The 23,518-nt window shown below is 41.2% G+C and overlaps 1 long non-coding RNA gene across 1 annotated transcript in view; it reads left to right on the top strand.

The window, feature by feature from the left end:
• LOC146768370 (uncharacterized) overlaps positions 1–23,518 on the top strand; it is a 63,553-nt gene that overhangs the window by 37,008 nt on the left and 3,027 nt on the right. Inside the window, exons 2-4 of the long non-coding RNA XR_014952878.1 lie at positions 1,571–1,711; positions 3,033–5,325; positions 5,415–23,465. This is a non-coding gene — a long non-coding RNA (uncharacterized LOC146768370). The remainder of the gene's footprint in view (positions 1–1,570; positions 1,712–3,032; positions 5,326–5,414; positions 23,466–23,518) is intronic.

Consider the following 23,518-nt stretch of genomic DNA (forward strand, 5'->3'; position numbering starts at 1 on the left):
TGTGTGCCAAATGGCCTTTGCCAAATGGCTGCCAGCCTTGACCTTCCATATCTGCACAGAGAATAATGGATGTGTGCTGTGGGATGAACACTTGTTATGTGCCTCCTTGTAGCATTGCATCATCTGTGGAACAAAGACAAGGTAGGCTGAGGACATGAAAAGACAGCTCATGAGACATATTCCATTTGGCTTTAAGCTGTCTGTCTTCAGTGTAATGTCTTCAGCTGTAGTAATGCAGCCACGGCAGCACATAGTTCAGTAGTTGCCAGCTAGTTTTTTAACCAGCTCTAAGAGCAAGGTATGCCACTTCTGCTGTTTCTGTGCAAATGAAATTAGCCCAGGCAGCCAGTTCTATGTTACAGATTCTTTCCTAGACTTAATAACATGAAAAATACAAAGCTCTTATCTACCTTGTTAAATGCATCAACACCTGCTTTCTTTAACTCATTACCTGTGTACGTTTGGATCAGCCTAGTTTGAAGTTCCTCACCTGCTGTAGCTGTTTTGATAGCTCAACTTCTGTGCCTAAGCAGACACACAAAGCAACAGAGAGAGGGGAGGTTAAAACAGAAGCTTACTCACACTCAAATTCAGGTAGACAGTTGCAATTTTGCCAGACTGGGCAGCAGTTTCTCTCTAGAGGCAGCAGTCACCTTTCTGGTCCATTGTTTTTTTTGCTGGAAGCTGGAATTGGAAGGGAAGTTTTCTAGTTGAACAATGTTTCCTTCTATCTATTGGTGGCAGGAGATAGCACAAAAAGCACCAGATAAGCAAGCAAAGTCCCAATCAAGAGTCCTTCTAGTTAAACAGTGATATGTAGTAAATGCCAAGGCCTGAGGTTTATTGTTAAAGCCCATGGGACTTGGTGAGGGGACATTAAGACTACAGAAAAAGACAAATGCAAAATAAGATGTGGAAACTCTCCACCTCTGATAAGGCAGAAACTCTCCAATTTTATAGATTTTTATATTTCTGCTCCACAGAAACTAAAGTAATCTTCTTCCAGATTTTTCTAATAGTCTTTGTCCAACTGATTTTAGCTCACCATGGTCAAACCAGTGAAGTTAAGTTCCCAAAATAATGTGCCTAACCTTCACAAAGTCTGCCCTGGTAGGATATTTTAAGACAGGTCTGCCTGAAATTATCTTCTGTAGAGGTGTCTCTTCCACCTGAGTCACCTGCTGCCTATTACCCATCATGGTACCAGCCCTACAAAACAGGCATTCCTAAGCCAATAGTGGGAAAAACAATCCTGTTTTATAGAGGAATAGGATATGACTACCCCTGGAGTTTTACCTACCTCATTATTCAAAGGGTAAAAATTAAGCCCAGTGTGACTAAAAAGCTAGCAAATAAAAAGGCACAAATTAAGAACATAATAGTATTTGTATATATGATGTTTTGGGGTTTTTTTTTGCAAATAATAAAATACTTCCCCAGAAAAAAAAATGGTACCACTTACTATAAACCACTCAAATTCAACATAGTGAGGTGTAAACATAGAATAAATTCTCAGAACTCAACCAATCAAGGGTAATACATAATCAGAGGACATATTTTTGTGAACTAGGGTGTTTTGTGAGCAAGATGTGAATAGAAAATTTATTGGCCTGGAAGGGAGTTGGCTGGAGATTCCCCAAGACATCAGATTGGAGGTACAGCAGCTCATACATCTCAAGGAATAAGAAAGAAAGGACAAGGTGTTGAAGAGGTAAGAGTCCTTAAGCTGACACATTGATAGTCAGCTTCCCAGGATAGGGATATTTTTTTTGATTGTTTGATAATTTTACTTAGTCTGGTTTCTGTCTCCACTTATGAAGATTTACTTCTCCTGAATGGACATTTCTATTTATTGCTGCATTTGAATTTTCACCCCATGGTTGCACCAGCTCACGGTTATGTGTTTATCTCTGTTTTGGAGAATGGAAACATTTAAAAAGCCTTTCTCCCACCCAGTGCCTGTGACCGTGCATTGAGCAGAGCTACACAAACATTCAGAAAAAAATCCAAATGCAAACCTGAAACCCGCCTTTGGGTTTTGTTATGAACTTGAAACTGAATTTTACCCCAAGTTTTATGAGCCTTGTCTGAGTTGGAGGGGACCTGGTCTGATTTAAGGTTTTACAGGGAACCATTTGATACTCAGAGGCTTAATGTGATTTTGGCTTGAAACAAGCAGTTCTTGGCTCACTTCAGGCATTTGAATCCCATATCCAAGGTGAAATCCAAGGGCTGTGTAAAGTTAGGACAAACTGAAGCTGATGTGTGCACGTGCTCATGCACAAGCAAGTTGTGTCTTAGTGCGCCTTGCCAAATTCTGCACGGGGTTGTGGCTCTGTTGAGGAGCATCGGGATGTGTCTCCTCAAGCTCCAACCCAGAGATGAGCAGGCTGGCGAAATCTGGAGACAAGTGAAGCTCAGGCCCTGGCCTGCTGTAAACAAACACCTCACTCTCCATATGTTTGTGGAGTAATAGTGACATCCTGTGGCCAGTCTCGATTAGTCCCAAGCACGGACAGGCTGTTTATTCCTACATGAGGACCTGCCGGGAGAAAGGATGGAGACAGAACGGGAGAGGGAAATATTTCAACCTTCCTTAATCTAGATGTTAAATTTCAATGGAGAGGAAAGAGTTACAACCCACTTGCTCTTTAGTCATAACGCAAACATTAAGGCCCTTAGCTAATTTAAATGTAAAGTGATTTTAAACATGCTTTCAGAAGCTGAGCATAGAAATGAATACCCATGGGAGGCACTGGGCACAGCAACTGGAAGGGGGAATAGGGAAACTAAGCTCTGAGCCTAGAGCAAGGAGAGGCCATTGGTGAGGTGGGAGTCAGGGGTGTTTGAGGCAATCCTCCAGAGCCTTCTAAGATGATCCAAATAAAGCAAGTATAAAGGTACAAGCAGGAGGTAGCACTGAAATGGAAGAGCAGTTTCATTGCTGAAGCAGGTTGTATTTTGATGTTAACAGGCACGGCTGTGGCGCCGTGGCAGGTTCAGTGAGGGACGTCTCTTTTTTCCTCTTGCAGCCGACACGCTCTCGCGCAAGTACCGAGGAAATATACTGCCAGCTGAGGCAAGTATAAGGATTGCCCAGAAAAGAGAAAATTGAAGTGGAAAAAAAAGCAGGTGTAGGGCAGCCAATAAATTGTCAATGAAGAGAGAAAGCAGGCAAAGAGAGCAGCTGGCTAGAGCCCAGCAGAAGAAACTCAGTGCCTGGGAGACCAGCTTTCTGTGCTATATTATTTCAAAAGCCAAGAAGCCACTGGAGTTCAAGGAGAGAAGGAGCTGGACAGCCAAGGTGACTTCTCTTACGGGTATTCTCATTTTTATTGCCTAAATTACAGTAACTTCTGTGATGTGACAGAGGTGCTGTTCTTGCCCTGAGGTGTCCACCAGTGTTGTTTTATGCCTTGGACAGTGTGATCCAAGGCCAGCCAGACTCGAGGAAGCCAACTAGACATGAGGAACACGGTGTGCTGTGGGATTATGGCTGAACTGAGTGACAGAAGGGAGATATAAAAAGGCAGAAAGTGTCAGAAAGAGAAAGCGAATTCCCCATTGTGCAGGGCATAGAAGCACTGGAGAAGAGGTGAAGTTGTGATGTTTTCCAGTGACCACAACTTCCTTGTAGAATTTGATTGCCCTGAGATATTTCCTGAATTGCACAGGCTTGTTATATGGGACAGACCTCATGTTGTATCTGGTGTTTCAGAGGGAACATTCACTCTTGCAAATATTTGATTTGCGTTTGGAGCCTGTAAGGTAGGGGTGGATATAATGTCATCCCTTGACACTGGCTTGAGGTTCAAATACTTTTTCCTACAGGATGAGGGACTTGTTTCATTGGACAGCTGGCAGAAGCAAATGATTTAGTGAACATGCAGAATTTCAGGTGATGAGACAAGTCTTTTACCTTCTTCTCAGATGGCTGTAGAAAACCACAACAATACTTTTGTCATATCAGGGATCTGATAAAAAAAGAACCATTTCCCAACCCAAAAAGTAAGTAGAATTTGCACAAACCCTACATTAGCTACAAACAAATCTATGTCCCTGGTGGCTAGCACAGCAAACCATGGGCTGATACACTGGTCTGTAATTCAGTGTCTCTAAGAAACAGCAGAAAGACCAGAGCAACTGAGGGAAGAGTCAGTGAGGTAAAACAAGACAGATGCAAGAGTACTACTAATGTGGCCCTGAAACAAAACAGCTACCTAGAGAGAGAGTTTGGGGACTGAATGCTGACTGGAAGAAGCCAGGAGCCATAAAAAGTGAAACAGGCTCATGTTGTCTGGTTCTCTGCCCATACTCTGGGAAGCAAGACTTCATGTATTTCTGTAAAATAAAAAGAACTATATCCAAAATAGTAGATCATCATGATTTTCTCATTCTACTGGGGACAGCCCACAGGACTTTGGATTTGATCTAGCTGCTTGGCCAATGTCAGCTCTGGTCTGATAGATTAGCAAAGTCTCTGTGGTGAGTTTGTCATTGCTGCTGATTCAGTGCCCTCCAAATACCTGCCTCTCATCACTGTTCTGCACAATTCCCAAATTAGGCTGTGGTGCCAGGTAGTGAACTCTCCCACTTGCTATGCTCTGATTGAGTTTGTAGGTCTTACAAACACAGAGGTAATGCTATTAGTTTTCAAGAGTGGGATTCTTCGATCTGATCATTAACTTTCTCCGTTGCTCCCTGCCCCCTTTGCTGTAACTCTTTCCTGGCACATCAACAAACTGCTGCATCTGCTGGAATGGTAAGAGACTCTTAATCAGCCACTGGAGCTCCCTGCACCTTCTCAAAGCCTGAGGTTTACAAAATCAGCTTTCAGGATCTCTCATGTCAGAAGAATACGCTAAGGTTTAGCCCTCCTCTTGCTGAGAATTTACTTTTGTTAAATGGGAATATAGACTTAAAACCAAACATTTGCTTACAAGGGTCAAGTGTCTGCAGCTGGACCATGCCTGATCCTAAATCTGACCTGTAATAAATATTGCTGCTAAACAGAGCACATCACAATAGAAGTCTGTGGATCTCTTCAAAATATATAAGCATAGCTAACCAGTAACATAGCAAAGATATTTCAGAAGGGACAGAGTTCAGGAGAAGTCCTAGACAATCAGCTCTTCCATCCCTTGAGATCCTCATACTGGTGAAATTTATTGAAGGTGTTTTTTTTTTTTTTCATATTTATTTTCCCCCTGTTTTTCTTTCTCCCCCTCTCTTTCCCTTGTTCTGCAGCTACTCTTCACTGTAGCTTGAGTCCTCAGTGCAGAGCTGTCTCCTTGCCAATAACCTCTACCCCTGGAACAATGCTGGGTAAGTGTGTATGTGACCTGGTTCATGCCTGGTTCAGGCACCATGGCCCAGTCTTCTTATGGTCCATTTACAACCTGTCTGTGTTGCAGGCTGCAGCAGTGCATCTCTGACGGGCCACACTGGAATCATTGCAAGCTCATAGCTGAGTCCTCTGCTGTGGAAGAACCCTATTCCTCAATGTGCCTCTTTCCTTTTATCCTACCCAGAGCTGTTCTCCACCCCTTGTAGACTGGGGGATTGTGATGTCTAGGGTCCTCACTGTTTCGGAGCAATGGGCATGCCTAGGGGTGGCCCTGTGGGAGGCTGAGTTTGGAAAGGCTAGAAGTGCCCTCAGGGTGCTGAGGATCGACACCAAACAAACACATCAGTGCCTATTAAATAAAATAAGAAATTTATTCAAGTAGTCATAAGTTTATGCCAGTATTTCCTTCAAATTACTAGTTACCAGCATGCCCCCAAATCGGCTTAACTGATACAAGATGCTACTATCTCCACCTAGTTTTCTTGGTGTGGAAGCTTGTGGAGCTACATGAGAAGGAGCTTATTCCCAGGCATAGTGCATGTCTAGACTTCATAAAAAGCAGAGGAAGGGCACCAAGAGCAGACTGGTGCATGTCTTCATTAGGGAAGTTTCACAGAGTACAGTCTACGGTGCTAGTAACACACATCCAATATCGCTTTCTACCTCAGACAATTCATTGCTTCCTGTACCATAACTGGAGCACCGGAAAAGAACATTTTAGAGCAAGATGTGAAATCTAGCAATTCTGTTAAGGTTAGAAAAATTCTAGCTGAGCTGCAGCAAGAAAACAAGTTTTAAAATGCCAGATGAGGCAGAAGGTTTTGTCTCATTGGAGCTCTACTTATTCCACGCTTGAATAGCTCTTGCAGCAGCAGGAACCTCAGTAAACCTATGTATACAAAAGACAGGCTTAGAGGATATGAAGGTGGTATTTGTTTATTGAAATGAATTTTGGCTACTTTTCCTATTTCTCTTCAGGATTCCTTGTTGGTGGCAGGTGGGAATTAAGAGCTGTATTTCTGGTACCTGTATCCTTTATCTATAGTCTAATCTGAAAAATTAATAGGGACACTTATTGAATAACACTAAAAATATGGGGGGTTTTGAAGAACTTTGAGCTACGTTTTATTATTTTATTTTTATACCCTGAAATAATGCTGTGTTTGATTCCTATTTCACAGAGGAGAATGAAACCCTGGGATGAATATATTGGTCCCTGGAAGGCAATTCCTGTAAACAAATTAATACTACTCAGGCCTACCTCCCCTACATTTTGTTCCTTTTCTTGTGCAGCCTATTGATTGATTTACCTGAGGGAAGAGATTCCTCTGACTCAGATACTAAGCAAGTTCTTAAGGAAAATATCAGCTTTAAAAAGGGAGCAGAAGAAAGAGCAGCAGTTGCAAAAATTGCTAATCTCTCATTTGCAGGAGCCACTGAACATCTGGATAGTATGAAGCTCCTTTAACCCCCTGAGTGTAGAAAGAATTAGCACCAAAGGGCAGCCCATGCTAATTCAGTGCGATTAAACTTGTATAAGCTAGAAGAATATGATGTTATACTTCCATAGGGCCATATGGATACCACTTTGCACTTTGTATCCATCAGAGGGACTAGCAAAACTAGTTCAGTATTGTACAGCATGGTTCTTAGAAAGATAAAATAGCCCCTGTGCAATATTATACAGTATTACACATGTCTATCATATCACACCTTGGAACCAACCTACCCTTTTAACTGTAGGTGGAGAGCTTGTCCACTGATATGCAACTTTTGAGCTTCCATATTTAGAAGACCAAAAGACTAAATATTGCAATAAAAACAGAGATTTTTTTTTTATTATTATTATTAGCAACTCTCTTATTTTCTTAAGGAACCCTCATTTTATTAGTACTGCTTACTAGAGACTTTGTTTTCAGACAAGTTTTTATCTTATGTCTCCAGCTTCTCCAGCTTTAAATACGACTTCCTGCCAATCTTGCTGCTCCCTTCATTCACCTTTGTCCATAACAGAGGGGAAAACGTAGCACTTCCCTTGGAGCTCCCTTCATAGCTTTCATGTAACCTTCAGTTAAGCCCTATTTCAGTTCTCTCTGAATATCATTTTTCTCAACAGTGAAAAGTGAATAGGCTTTGCTTTCAATGTCAACATTATTTGTGCTCAACAGTAACAGTATACTGTAGATTTTATAGTGATTTTCATATGTAGATTTGAAATTGCTTTGGCACAAAGAATAGCCAGCACAGAAGTTAAGACTGAGATTTTCTAATTTAACCCCACCCTCTGCCCATTAAGGCCTGACAGCCAAGAGGCACAACCCTGAGTGGCTCCTTTGCTGTGAGTCAGCATCAATGCCTTCCACTGGAGCTACTTTGCTTTGTTGCAGGTCTGACTTAGATATGAATGATTCCTAGCAAGATCAGTCATCATACACCCTACATCCTTCAATATATGCTTTCACGTGTTAGGAAAATTAAAAAAAGATTATAAACCAGAACTGTATTTTAAACACAATAAACAAGAAGGGGAACACAGTGGATAACAAAAAAGCCCCTTACTTCAAACTACGTAGAATTATGCAGAATCACAGTAATCCTTATCACCCCTTATTGCTATAGGAAGCCTCCTCACTGAAAATGTGATTGCATGGGAACAAGTCTCTGGATAATGCTTTAGAGACTCAAGGATTGCCAAACTCCAGCTCTTGGAGTTCCCTGGGGCTGGGGGTTTAGGTAAGGACTCCACACTTGGATCGAGGCTCAGGATGTGCTTGTTTTCTCTCCTACAGTGGTGAGTCAGATCAGATCCGATTCGCAGGCTCAGCCTCCCGCTGGGCAGTAAAAACACCACTCTCCTTTTGGGTATAGTTTCCAGCTCCAAAATAAACACTGAGAGCAGCCAAACTATGGTCAAAAAACATCTAGAATGAGCACACTGGGTTGCAAGGGGGATGTCAAGAGGCTGTCGCTTCAGACAGTGCACCCTGCCGAAACTTCTCACATGACCTTCAGCACACAGACAGGTCTCTACTCCCGTCAAACCCAGGAGAAATGTTTGTACATTCCAGTTAATTGTGCAGCTAGGCAGCAGAGCAGCAGAAAATTACTGCAAAGCACAAAAACATCAGGGAGCTGTAGAGTGGACTGCAAACTGAACAAGTTTAGGGGGTCTGAATTCAACACAGCCTGGCCCAATTCAGAAGAAACCTTGCTAATTAAGCTAACCTAATGCCCTAAATTATAGACTCAAAAATTACAAAGTTGGATGACAATTTTTTAATTTTTTTTTTTTTAAAGAAGATAAGCCTGAAGAATACAGCCTTATTATTTCCCCTGGATTATTTGTGTTCTTTGTCAGACTTGCCATACAATCCTGCCCTCTAAAGCTCTTTAAAATAACATGCCTTATTGTGGTAACTTGAAAGGTAATTCACAAATCCCTGGGGAAACACTCCTCCTTTGGCACAGGCTCTCAAAAATCATCTGTTACTTGGAGCTTCCAGGCTACGCCTCCCATCCTGTAAGGCCCCTAGAGCAGGCTCTGCTGTGTTAATGAGAATATCAAGGTAATTGCATTGCAAAAGCCAAATGTCCTATTTTGAGCTATGTTTTCTCTCAGGTGAATATCCAGATGAGATACTCAGTCCCATGAGAGTTCATTCCCAGCACAGCTCGCAGGCTTCACTGGAAACACAGTCTTTGGTCCTGGTACACAGAGTAGACGCCTTTTTTGTGTCCGTAGACCACAGAGAACTTAGTGATTTCTTTAACAGTGAAGGAGAGTTGACATGTAAACCACAACGGGCTGCTTTTTTTTGAGCGAATGCTCCATGGACTTAATCAGACTCTGGGTTTGTCCATAACAAGTTCAATAGTTGCTATTTGCTCTTAGATCCTCAGCTTCATTAAATGTAAAAGTTTCAGCTTTTGCCAGCAGTTAGTTGCATCTAGATCTATAAAGGCTGTTCTGTCTCTCTAAGATGAGACATAAAATTGAGGCCTCGACCATCTGTGGTCATTAAGGATCCCATGGCATGCTTCAAAAGGTGAAGATGGTAGCTTTTGTCTCAGGACCCAATTCTATTCTGAGTAACTGAATTCCTTCAAACCTAAAATTCACCTCTAGCTTTTAATATAAGATACTGTGTTTTCTTAAGTGTTCACAATAGAGTGATGGACTGCTAGCTGATGGCCACATTCTATCCTAGGAATTATAGTATTATAGCAGTGGATTAAATGAAGTGTGCAGGTACACATGTTCGTCATGTTGGTCACAACATGACACAGAACGAGCCTGTCTCTGCACAATAAAATACACACACACATGGAAGCACATAGCCCAGAATGACAAGGTTTTAATTTTCACTTGCAAAATTTAAAATCTGGTATCTTACCAGATAGATCCTGAGACCTTGCTGATCAATAGAGAAGTGAAACCCACTGGAAAAGAGATAAGGTTGGCTGCAAAGGCAGAGTCATTCCTCCCATGTCTGGAAGCTAAAAACTGTGTAAAACCAGAATAACTTACCTACCATTACCTTGGTGAAGTGTTTTTAATTTACTGCTCTGCTGGATGCGTGTGATGGAACATATACATGAGAAAAATAAGAAGGACTGTATTTATCTTGAATGTGCTTTGTGTCCCATAATGCAATACATTGCATGCTTAACATCCTGCCATAATGGTTTGGCTAATGTTTTTCAGAATTCTGGTAGGAAGGGAATACATTTAACCCAAAGATACCTGCAATTCCAAGTGAGTGAACCCACCTGTCTGGTTTGTCACTGCTGATGTCCTGTTCTGAACAGAGCGGAAAGATTGTATTACCTGTTTATTTCAGAACATGTTGTAAGTACTCAGGACTGTGCATTTTAGCTCTACAGGTACTTAATCTACAGGTGGAGCACTCCTGAAAGAGAAGGTAAGCCCATGAAAAAAATGGAGAGTCCACTTGATTAAATATGATACAGTTATTTGCAGTTACATTTCTTTTAAACTCAGAAAGATAGGATAGGAGATGGACTAATTGTAGCAGTACATGCTGGACATTGCTTAGAGTACAGACCTCTCAATTAAAAAAAAAACCCAAAAACTACTAAAGCTGAGAAGTTACTGCCTGCTCTTCTGTCTGCTTTAGTGGAAAGTGGAACCATAGGTCTAACTATTGGAAATAATTTTTCTATAAACTTCAGTTACTCGTAATACAATAATCCTTCATATGGGCTATAAACTTTTGGTTCCACTCTCTTCCAAGTTGCAAGATTGAAGTAAAACTTGGCAGTGTTCTGTTTGTTGAAATGAAAGGCCCAAGGTCAGATTCTGATCTCTCATTGGCCTTACACCTGTCAACCCACTTTGATGGTGTAACTTTTTACTTACTCCAGCATAAGCAATGACAGAATCGGACCCTGCATATGCTTTTTATCTAAAGCTGTGTTCCAGATGTGTTTATGTAGCCTGGTTTCAATAAAATGCGTGCATTTTAAGATGTAAATGGATTTTTCTTTAATTACAACCATATGTACTGTTATTAAATTTTCATTTTAAAAGTGCAGATACAGCTAGCCCAGCCATATTGAAGCGCCACAATGGGTTCACTTGACCAGTGCAGCTTTCTCATAGCACCTAAGCAAATGCAAGACTCTTAAAGCTGAGAAAGACAGGGAAAAACATGAGATAACATCAAAGTATGTGTGGAAAACTGACTTCTTGGTTTTCCTGATATAAGAGTGCCACATCCATTGGGTTATTTGCCTCTCTTCTATTCAAAATGAGGCAAAATTAAGTGCAAAGATGGTTCAGCATATTCCTTCCAGCAGAGCTATCACTTAGTAGTATCTACTGCGTTCATTTTTGTCTGCCTTTGCTACAAGTCAGCAGCCCTGTTCAGCTCTCAACTTCTTTACAGGTTCAGGCTGTGACCAGATGCCTTGAATCCAATAAGCCCTCAAATCCAGAGTTACATGGTTGGATGGATGTGTTAGAAGAATCTGTGCTTATGTGGGGGGAGTGGGGGGGAGTCCTGGAATGAGGATATTCCTTCCCCCATTTTCAGCCTCCGTGCAGTGACACCCCATGCTGAGGCTCCAGGAAGGAAAGGTCAGCCTGCTGCTGCCCCCAGCCCAGCTTTGTGCTCAAATCAGCAGTGATGCCTGAGGGGACGAGACCTCTGGATTCTCAGGTGTGATGGTCCCCATTCCCGAGGGCCCCAGTACCCCCCACAGCCTCTTGTGCATCTCTATGCCTAAGGGCTGCTTCCCAGCCCAGAATGGGAGCCTGATCTTTCCAACAACAGAAAGGTAGGGGCAAGTAAAAAAGTTTTGATTGATGGATTTTCCATTAAAAGAAGGAGACATAGTTGTTAACGAATAAATGTTTTAGAGAAAGATGTCAGTGTTGATGGAGTTTTTAATTTAATCTTCCTGAAATGAAGTATTTCAGTAAGGTAAAAAGAAATTCACTTGGAAAACTTATTTTAATTACACATCCACAGCTCCATGAAATAGGTGGCTGGTATAGTCATTAAGCTTATTCTTTTCCTTAGCATATTTTGACATTATTAAATGGAAGGTTTTCCACTACTGTTCCATAAGAATGTTTTTCTTTATTATATTGATGTGTGTGTTTTGTTTGTCTTAGTGGAACAACTATTTTCAAATGAAATTGATTCTGAAAGTGAATTTTGTCTGCCAAGCTTGATAATGATTTGAAGTTCAGTCATGCTTCTGTGCTGTAAGGATGCTTTCTTCCTTGGACAACTGGAGAACACAAACTGTGCCTCTCTCCTACTATAATTATTATTTCCTCACCCTTTAATTTCTTTCTGGATACTCTGTTGGATATTCTGTTGGATACTTATGTTTGACTCATGTCTTCTTTGGAACATAGCTGCCAGTTGGTGGGGAAGTTCAATCATCTTGGACAAGTTAAGAATATTTTTTTAACCTGGATTGAACTGTTGAGGACTCCTGGGTCATGTTCAGCCATGTCCCAGTAATGCATGGTAAAAGAAGGATGCTTGCACAGAACAACCACAACAGTCAGAGTCTTTCTGTGCTCTCTTGCAAAGGGAAGAGTTTGATAAATGGAAAAAAATGTCTATTCCTGGCAGTGGGGAATGGACTCCTTCACTGCAAGACTCAGGCTTTCCCCAGACCTTCCCAGGGCTGCAGTCATGAATGCTTGGTTTGGCTGCACTATGGTGTGTTATGAAGATGTGAAAAGTGAGCTAGATGGCTGACCTGCCCCATCTGCACTTTTTTTTCATTTTAAAATTTAATAAAACCCCATGTGGTTACAATTGAAAAAAAATGCATTAATGTTCCCAAAATGCTTCATATCTAAAGCAAAATGTATATTAACTTCCCATCCCCCATCTCTAGTGAACAGTAAGATATACTTTTTCATTGAATCAGTGAAAATCATTAAATAACTTATTACATCACCAACCCAAACCATGTACTTTTACTTGCTTTTCTAATGACTAACAAATGATGTTAACATATCAATGTCTTTATATGCACCAGGAAAGAAAGGGTGGGGTATGTAAATGTGGAATCTAAACAGAGATTCTTTCATATTTTTATATATTTTAAATAGGGGTAGGTGTTTCTATCTGGAGACCATATGTTTGGGATTTTTTTTTAACAATCTATTTGTGTGTTAAAAAAAAAAATTAAGTGGTATGGACAGCTACAGTGTGGGCTCTGGTGTTCTGGTGAGTTGATCTAGATATGAAGAGATGTCCAGATGAAAAATCCTTTTCCTTTAGGCACATTTTCCATTATTTGGATCTTATCTGAACAGCACTAGTTCACAAAGCCCTGGGTGTGCTTTCTGTGGAACAGCAGCACAGAGGAGTTACCATCAAGGGGCTTGTCAGATCAGTCTGGCTGATGGTACGGGGGAAAGGCTTGTGGGCAGTTTAATGGCACCAGTGCTCTGCATGCAGAGACATTGAGGCTTCACTGCAGTGTGAGGGATGAGTCCTTCATCCCCTTCAGCCCCTGAAACTGAAGGGCTGAGTGCAGGAGGGGCTCTCTGAATCCTCTGCACTAGCAGAGTGTAACACACAGAGCAGGGCAGTTATAATTTCACCAAATCTAGCCAGAGATCAGTTTGCTACAGATACAACATTCCTAGAACAAAATGGCACTCCCTGCTTCAGAAAAAAAATGAGGCAGTCACCTTTGTAGTCATTTACAAGCCTGCCCCCTGAACAGGATGCCTGGATGCATAGTTCATCATCAGGTTCATCTTCCAGCCTGGGGGAGTTGTGTGTCATCACCTCTGCAGCGCGCCTGGACCCCGACGAGTGCTCCTGAGCCTCTGAGTGCCATGGTGCAATGTGCAGTGCTGCTGCCAAAACACGAGACCAGCTGGTTTATTCATTTTACACAGTGCAAAAATGTTATTAAACTGCACCATACAGATAAGTACTAGAAAAATTGCTAGGTTATTTTTTTTTTCACATAAAATTAGCCAATTTGCTGGTGTATGTAATTGTAAAGAATGCAAAGCATCCCATTCAAGTGATTAACCTCTTAGTTAATAAAAGCAACAATTGCATGTGTATAAATAATATAGTAAAAGGAACATTCATATCAAAATAATATAGCTCATACTATCCAGTTTCTCTCCTTAATTAGTAAATAATTCATCAAATTCTGCAATGAATTGTGCTCCCACCCACATTTCTTTATCCAATTATCGTGAAATAGGAAAGCAGGAACCTTCCTTCTTTGAAAAGGATGTGATAATGAAATTGCTCAATAGCTCTTCTCAGCTCTTTGCTAGTCTAAATTAGTACTTTCTTGGGCATACTGTTTCTTTTGTTCATTTCTTGCCTTATTCACTATTTTTTTTTCCTTTTTAATTGAAGATAGCTTCTATGTTAAATGTCATTTTACACTGACACTCTTTAAAAGAAGTATATTCACCATGCTTTGTTTTCAGCAGACACAAATGAAATTAATTCTACAGTACAGATGAATGGCAGTATTCGCTTGCCAAAGTGATCCTTTCATGCTTGAGATTATATCACACAAACAAAATTAAAATAATTTTATGGAATACAAGATAAAAAAAGAAGATGCATAAGCAAATATGTATTAAGATCTCAAACTCAGAATTCAGAGTGTCCTTGAATGAATGTCATGTTTAAATAAGATTCTTTGTTACCTGACCAAATTCCATTTCTTCCATTGGATCTTTGCAGGACTCAATGTTTGAAAGAGTGAACAACTATTCAATGTTGTCTTTCAGCTGTTCAGTGTATGGTCATGTGTTTTATGTATTTCACAACATTCAAATACTGCTCAGAAGACAGAATTCCTCCTGTCTGTGTGGACAGGTTTATGGTTTATGGTACACCTCACCGTAGAACTGGATGGCCTCAAACAGTAAGGAAGAATAATTTCACAACACTGATACAAAATAAAGAAAGATTGTTGTCTTTATCAATGATGAACTAAGGCCCACAGAAATAAAGATCCAAAGTATTCAAGAATTTCAAGTCCTGAATTTGAGGCATGAAGAATATGAACTTTCAGAACAACCCACTTGCATCTATGCATATGAGTACATACAACTCTTTTATATAAGGTATGTGCATAGGAGGCTAAGTGTTATGCATGTATTATACAAAGCACAGCATTTATTTAAAGGACTGCCATTATTAGGGTCCTCAACAGCTCTGAGTGTTCTGATATTTCCAATAAGACAGCAAAACAAAGGAACTGTGAGAACAGCTATCACTGAGCCAGGCTGCTGGTGCTTTGCTGGGAGTCCTTTGTGAGCATGAAAGAGCTCCCGTGAGCTTGCATCGAGTGGCCACCCAGCTCCAACCTATCCATGCCAGGAATTTGAAAAATTTGAGAAAATTCTGTTTCATCTTTGTCTAGACCATACCTAATAGGAACCAGAGCTTGAGACATGAAGCTCTTAAAATCTAACACTTCAAAATCTTGATGCTTCATATTTTGAAGGGTTTGCATGGTAAATCGCCTCCTTTTGGAAAGGTCACACTGTGCCAAATATCAGATCCCTGTTTTGAAGCATAAGGCCTTCAAAAGCCTCAAAGTTAAGACTACCAGAATTTTAAATTTGGGAAGAACAATACCCTTGCTGGTTTTCTAATGTAGATTGGAAAATAGCTGGAAAAAAATTGGCAAAAAAGATTTTTAAAACCAGTCAACATAGGTAGACACCTGGTACTGAGAACTTCAGCAAAAAATGTCTGGGTAGGGGAAGTTAACAAGCAGGCACTTTTATTTTAATAGAACTATATAACATGTGAGGCCACCAGCTTTGCTTATTATAAGGTCATTATGAAAAGTACATTTAGGGACCTATATTACTATTTGGTTTATTTTTCCATGTGGGAAACTAAATTTCACTATAGAAATAAAATGATGAAAAAGTGTAAGCTAGTCTGTGTTGTTGTTGCTTTTTTACCTTTATGTGCAAGCATCTTAGTACTTATTGCATTTTAAGTAATACTTGGAGTCTTATGAAACAGATTTTTTTTCAGAAAGAAAAAGTAGAAATCTGCTTCAATTTACCTAGTAGGGATACCCTTACTAGTGAATATTGATACTCAAACCTCTTTTTGAGGATTCTGAGACTACCATGTTGTACGATTTAAACATGAAATCCCCTGCAAGGATTAAAAGAGACAGATTGTCCTCTTCACTCTCTCTGTGGCGTCAACTGTATTTTTTCTTGTTTTAAAAAGAAATCTCCTAGTGTTATGATAGAAAAGAAAATCTGAAAAATATGACCCCCAAGTGTCAGTGGTATCCACCTGAACAAATAGCCAAACACTCTGAACTTCCACACTCAGGCTGCTGAGTTCAAAGGCTGCTAAATCAGATGCCACTTGTGTGGTTTTTTAAAACAAAGTTTTTATTGCTCCTTAAAGTAAAGGTCTCCTCTTACAAAGATCTGTGCTATCTACTTTGATTGACTATTCTTGCGGATAAACTTTAATTGTAGCACAGAGGTGCTGAAGTGAGGAATTAAAAAGAGTCAGATGTCCGTGCCTGATGACATGAGTCCAGAATCAGGCACTCCAGGAAGAGCACACACGTGCACTTTGAGAAAATCAAATGTGTGGTTGATACCGAGGTGTCATTGTGAGGGAAACCAGACTTAATTTACTTCTAGCAATGGAGGTGTGGAGGTCTGTTTTGAAGGCATCAGCTTCTAATATATTCTTTTCATAAAGGCTGTGAGTAACTCTTGCAATATGGAAGACTGTGTCTCCAGTTCTTCAGCAATCCTGGTGACAGAAGCTGTGGTAGATGGTAGAGGATTTTATCCTGTTTTATTTTTTTTTCTTTTGGCTTCAGGCAAAGATAATTTTCATCACAAAGCATTGCTCAGTCTCTTGGGACAAAGGCAATGCCAGTTTTCATGGTGCTGTGTATTTCTTGTAAGCACAATGAGGCTTGGAGTGAAGGTGTAGTCCTCTGAACTGAAAAAATCAGTTACCCTGGCTTCCCCACATAAAGTGAAATGGCACCATTAAAATGAAAGCACGCATAAAATGGAAGCTTTCACAATACCAAAGGATGTAGTGGAAGACTTGCTACATTGTCTTACTATAAGAAGACAGAATATTAAAGACTGTTTTTTAATAAGCCTGTGACTCCTCCCCCCAAACAGTTGGATCTAAAGCCTGATAAATTAAATATTACTCACTAGACAACGAAAAGCTTTAGTCAAAGGAATTTAAAGATGTGTTAATTAGTCAAAAGAGAGAGTCTATACAGTCTTGTAAATATTATGGGAGAAATCCATTAACTCGAGTGAGCAGATATTAATTGAAAATGTTGTATAAGAGCTACAGAGTTCACAGAAAGTGCCTTTCACTGCTATTAAAGCCTGTGTATATGCAAATTCAGTAGCTAGCAGATTAGCTTGCACTCTGCTATGATGACTGGCTGTGGATAACTGGAAAACATCCTGACAAGTTGGCTGCATATCTACCAGCGAAGCTGTAACCTGCTGCCTGGGTGTGAAGAATAAAATAGCAGGCAAGGGGCTGATGGGCTTCAGAAGCAGCGTAGAGAGGCTCCACTAAACACTGAAGGAAAGCCTTCTGAGACAGATTTCCTTCCCTCTGTCTTCCTCCTGAAAGAGGCTATGTCAAGATGCTGAGGCTGTGTGCCAGAATTTGGCTCCTTTCTGGATCTGGTTCACACAGGCCCAGGTTTCTTTCCTGTAGGAGCTGGAGCATGAGGGACCTCGTGGGCTCAGCCGGGGCGAGCACTTGGCTATGGGAGCTCACAAGCCCTTCTGGGTGCTCCTCAGATTACACTTAATTGGCTACCAAAGAAAGTGGCCTCTTAACCATGCTCATTTCACCAATGGCACCTCTAGGGAGCTGAAGGTGTCCCTCAGGCATCTTCTGTTCCCCACTCACAAAGTACAAGCTGCCTTGCTTCTGTCTGCATTCTGTTCTGAATGAAAGTCAGAAGAGCCTTTGCCAGTTAAGGGTGAAGAATAAACAAATAGTCAATCACAATCATTAATTCTAAACCTTCCTCTGGCCCACCCTGTGGCTCTGTGCACCTGTATCTCCCGTTGCTTCTGTTTCTTTGCCCCTAAACAGCAGACACCAGCCTTTGCTCTCTTAAAAGGGACTCCCAGGGGCTGGCAGACAGCAGCCAGCTCCACAAGAGACAAGCCCTAGCAGTACACAGGGAGATGTCTGGATGACTTTCTGCAGCAAAATTCACTGAGTTCATTTCCTAATAGTCCCTTGTAGCCCTGAAGTTACTTGTGAGGGTATCTGAGCTTGAAGGGCTGGATTCACCCAAACTGACGCGATCAAGTCACCAGGGTGGTGCCTATGAGGTCTCCATGAAGCCAGGGCAGGGGAAAAGCCTTAGGCAGCCATTCAGATTTCAGTGAACCTGAAATGGCTCCTGAAGAGGCCACTCTATCTCTTATTTCCTGCCTGTACAAAGCCCAAGATAACTCCACTCCTAAATTTGTGGCCTGATGTTAACTAGGCTGAATAAAAACTCCTTCTCCCATTCACCTGAACCCTCCAGTGGCAACCATGAAGCTCAGGAGTGACCAAACAGTAGTTTCCCTATAGTTTTAAAGGAGCAATAGCAGTCCTTATTCATAGGGCTTTTTTAAACCTCCTACTCTTCCTGCAAAGGCAGAAGCTCCTGCTCCCATTGTGCCCAGAGTGTGCCTCTGCAGCACAGGGTTTGTTGGTGGCTGGAAACACATGGCTCTGGCTGCAGCAGTGGCCATGCTGGGATCATCACATCTGTGTGTGCACACGTGTTCCTGGAAGCACTTTGGATGCTCCTTGCTTATCAGGCTAAACCAAGTGGGTGAAGAGGGAGGGCAACATTGCAGCTTTTCCATTCTAGTGGCTTCAGTATTAAACTGTGTTTCCTCTACATTCCCCAGCACAGAGATAGGCACACCAGGCCTCCAGACAAATCAAATGGCTGAACAGGCAGTTAAAATCCTGGCTTTACTGCTGGGGCGGCATCAAATTTCCCCATCTTTACTGGGCCAATCATGAGTATCAAGGCTGTGGTCCTCCCAGATCCTGGCCTGGATAGAAGCCAGCATCATCTGTGGTATAAATTATAGCAATCCCAAACCAGACTGCAGCTGCTCAAATGCCACATTTATGTGAAGTCATTACCAGCCAAAGACCAGGTCATACACCCATGTATGATCTTAACCTCAAAGCCTCAGAAAAGGTCTGCCTAGGTTGCTATGTAGGATTTATTACACCCATGGATGTAGCCAGTAAGGGGTGGCAGGAAGGTACTCATTTTTGATGATAACCATGCAAGTAAGATCATCCATAGCCTAAGAGGAAACCCATAGTGGTTTTAATTCAGAACCAACCTGAGATACCCTCTTGAGCTTAAGGTACCTTTTGTGGTGCCCACAGCTTCTTCAGACTCTTTTGGGAGTCTGTACCCATCAGACTCCTTCAAACATCAGCCCTTTGCTCTCCATCAGACATGCTGCAGGTGTGAGTATATTACCGTGTACTTAATGTATTTCTTTCAAATTTCCCATATTTGGAACAGGGACTCTTGAGCAGATGAATCCAGGGAATGTTGAGAACACATCCTCCTGGAACTGATTCAAACTTCTGAAGAAGCACTACACTGGGTTACCTCAGATCCAGACCTGGTTTCACAATCACCAGCCTTCTTACTATATTCATCCACCAGAACACAGAGAGTGTTACAGTTCGGTACAATCATAAACACAGCATTGCCAATGGAAAATTGTGTTGGCAGATTCTTTTATACCCAGCCAAATATACAGAAATGGAAAGGTCAGCTATGCAGCACTGGTTTTACATATGTGCATTAATTACAACACAGTTGCCTTTTGTTATTCATTTCATCTACTCAATATGTATCAAATTGAATGAGAAAAAAGAGGGCCCTCAGAAAGACAAAAAAGGGAAGCCAGGACAATCTCTGAATGGGACTGGTCCTCCCTTTCTGGATCACACACTGGAAAATATTCAAAACTAGCCAATTGCAGGGAATGAGAAAAGCAAAGAGAAATATATCCCATGTCAGCTATAGCTTTTTCTATGAGGCTTTCAGAGGTCTGCTGCAGAGACACTAGAATTGTTCAGTGGGCTTGACTTCTTGGTGTACCCTACAATGGAGATTTTCCCAAGCAAGGTCTGTGTGTTCAGGCATTCTGGCTTCTTCTTAAGTATACAGCCATGGTCCTGATTTTAATTAGTCAAAACCATTTTTCATTAAGCACTATGACACACATGCACTTTTTGGGGATACCTGCCCGCAGGCAGAACTGGAAACTGTGAGAAAGAGAATACTCAACAATGTCATCATAAAACTCAGAACATCAATTTGCATTCATGTGGATTTAACATGTTTAGTTATGAAAGAGTCTGAAAAACAGACAGCATAATGTAAAATGTGGTTAAGAGGCTGAGTACAACTTTGATGATTCTAGCCTGTGCACTATTCCTCTCACAGATATATTGTAACTGTGTATTTACCTGACAGTGCAGTGCCCAGGTACCTTTGGCAAAAGGATTTCCACTGTGAAAGAAGAACCACAGAAGTTGTCAGAACCTGTTTATTATCTTTCCAGAACAAGAGAGATGGATGTTGTGAAAGATTCACAGAATAGGACACAGCTTCCTCAGGGAACACATGGTAATGAGCATGAGCTCTGCAATTAGATTTGCTGAGACTGAGTTACCAAAGCCTCCCAGCTAGGCCAACCTCCTTCTTCAGCTTCATGTAGTGTCTCTATATCACGCACACTCATTAGCAACTTTGCCTTTGAGTTGTGGGAGTCCCCATTGCATCCACCTAGTTAAACCCTTTTAGTCACAGGAACTTTTTTCAAGTGAGGAGAGCTTTCTGCTGTGCTATGGCTCCCTAAAACCCCTGAGCCAGGGGCTTCCAGAATTGTCAAAAAACTCACATTACTGCAAAAGAGAAAAAAGTTAAATTAATAATTGCAACTTAAAAACTTACATCCTCAGATGATTAGTACAAAGTGAATATGACATGGTTTAAAAAATATATTTAATTAGATACATATGAAATAAGCTGTATGGCCAGCCCTGTACCAGGACTTCCCCATTCTGGTCTTTTAGGATTGCCCAATGAAATGGCTTTGCTGACTGCTGAGGTAGTAATTTCATAGGAAGGCTCAGTCATTTGGTATATACTGGATACTGGTATTGACTTATAGGAACATGAAAGAAAAGTGGCAATGAGCTAGAACCCTTTTTGGCAAGTAGTTTAACAGACCTTCTTTCTGAAATTGTTCCTGTCTCTTTCAACATATCCTGCAAGAACTCCAGATGAAACATCAAGTCCAGGGTGAACACATATTGGGCTGTGCATTTGTAGTGGTCTGGTCAAGATCAAATTAGTATGGATCTTCTTTAATCCTTTGATCTATGTTGCCATGCAGGGGCGTGGGCATTTACCATAAGAAAGGTGGACTAGCACATTAATGTTTTCCTTGTGCTCTTCATTGGTGTAGTAGTTACAATTCATTGCAGATCCCCACAAGAGCTGCACTGATATCAGCCGAACAGGAGGTGCTTAGTCACTGAGCTACGTTTTAGAGTTTCCCTGTGGTGGGATTCCTGCAGCCCCCAAAATAATATTAACTGTATGCACACAAGCAATAGCATGATGCCTCTATCCCGTTCTCTGTAGGTTGCAATTGTCTACATGCTCTAAACTTTGCTAGCCTACTTTTAGTTAGCATATTTTGTATGCTTTTAAGGGTTAGGCTGAATCCTGATTAGATACTTCCTTGTGTGTTACCACAAGCAGGTGTGAGGTAGTTAAGAATTTCTTGGAGTAACTGAGTACTAATTTGATGCAAAATTATGTAACCACACAATAAACTACTGTTTAGCTGCAAAAGTACAACTAAATAACAAGGAAGGATTTGAACCTTGCATGCCTCCCTTACCTGCTGCTAACTGAGTGATGTGTCAGAAGCAGGTAGCAGCTCTGTGGTGCCAGCACATCTTTATATGCTGTTCACATTCCATTGCAACATGTCACATTTGATATGGCATAATGCAATGTGACTAATTTAATCAGATGTGAAGTGCACTACAGCAACGTATCAACTCTGAAAATATGGGAAAAAAAAGTTGGAGGAGAAAATAAAGCTTTCTCCAATCCATGGCTGGATTATTTTTCTCAGCTGGAGGGCTTCATTTTCTGAGCTTGGCCTTTTCTATTCTGACCTTCCAACCAAGGGCATGTGTCAGGAGGTTTGTATTTCCCAAAGGCAGTGACACAGTCTATTAGGTCATATGAGCTGGATCATCAAGCCTTTGTCCACTTCAGCTTCTGGGCCACCATTCCTTACCCACCCCCACATCCCCCAGCACTAACTCATGCTACGATGCCCTTGCCTTTGACAGGTCAGGAGGGGAAAAAGCATTTTATTGCTGAACACGTACATAGCAGAGCCCAGAAATGAAGTGAGGTTTCTTTGGTCTGCTGCTACTCAGTAAGTCTGCATTTAATTAGCTACTTCTGAAATATGACAAGGAGAAAACACAAGATTTACCAGTTACATTTCTAACCCAGGGCTCAACATTATTTTATTTTAAGGTGATGATTATAATCATAAATACCAAAACAGCCCATGTCCACAGGAAGTTCATCAAGCTTTCAGTGCGTTTGGAAAGTGTATCCACCCTCATCCATTCTGGACTATCTTCTAGCCTGGGAGTGTGCAGATGGACAGGCTGCCATGCAACATTAGCAACTTTGCCCTTTCAAACACCAGATGACAAGTGACTCAGAGATGACTCTTTCTTTGGTTTAGTCCTTTATTTTAGATCTACCTCTTCTCTTTGTACATTAGCAAGTGTACAGAAAGCAGCACAGATAATAAATTGCTTCTTCTTCACTATAGACCTGAGGGATTTTTTGGTGAAATGTTGTAGTCCTCAAAGAGTTGTGAAAAGGCCTCAGAGGAACTCATATAGTGCTAGAAGAAGCCTAAGAAACACTTAAGCTAGTGAAAATCTATGAGCTAATTGAACTTAAGGTGGGGAGCCGTACAAGGGTCACATAGTCCAGAAGGAAGACTGTATTTTCAAATATCTAGGAAATAGCGCCACTGGAAGAAAGGAAGAAGTACCTACTCCAGTTACTGTGGCAGACACTTTCATAGAATAAAACTGAAAGAAAAATCTTAGAAAACAGTAGGATAAAATATGCTTATATGTTACAAAGAAGTAAAAACTATTTATTCTACCCTTGTCCCTGTGCTGATCATACCTCAGCCAAAGGAGAAATTCACCCTTCCTTTTTGCCTCTTTGAGAACCAAGGAAACTTTGTGATTGTGTGCTCCTTTAAGACCCAAACATCACAGGCAGGTTTTGTGGTCTCCTTATTTCATCAGGCCTGAAAAGGCTTTCCTGATTACAAATGAGAAGATGCTGTGTTAGCTCCTCCTCCAGTGATTTGTTTGCTTCTTATAGCCCTAGTCCTCTCCACCTCCCCTACCAGTGGAGTTACCACTGTGTTCCTACCTAGGAATAAGGAAAGGGGCCCTTTCAAAAAGAAGAAGGGCTAAATTGCAAGGTAAGGTCTGGTTATGCTAGGGAAGGTCAGTTGGTGTTGATTTAGAACTTTGT

The sequence above is a fragment of the Lonchura striata genome, chromosome 2 (genome assembly GCF_050655825.1).
Source record: "Lonchura striata isolate lonStrDom1 chromosome 2, ASM5065582v1, whole genome shotgun sequence".
Lineage (NCBI taxonomy): Eukaryota > Metazoa > Chordata > Aves > Passeriformes > Estrildidae > Lonchura > Lonchura striata.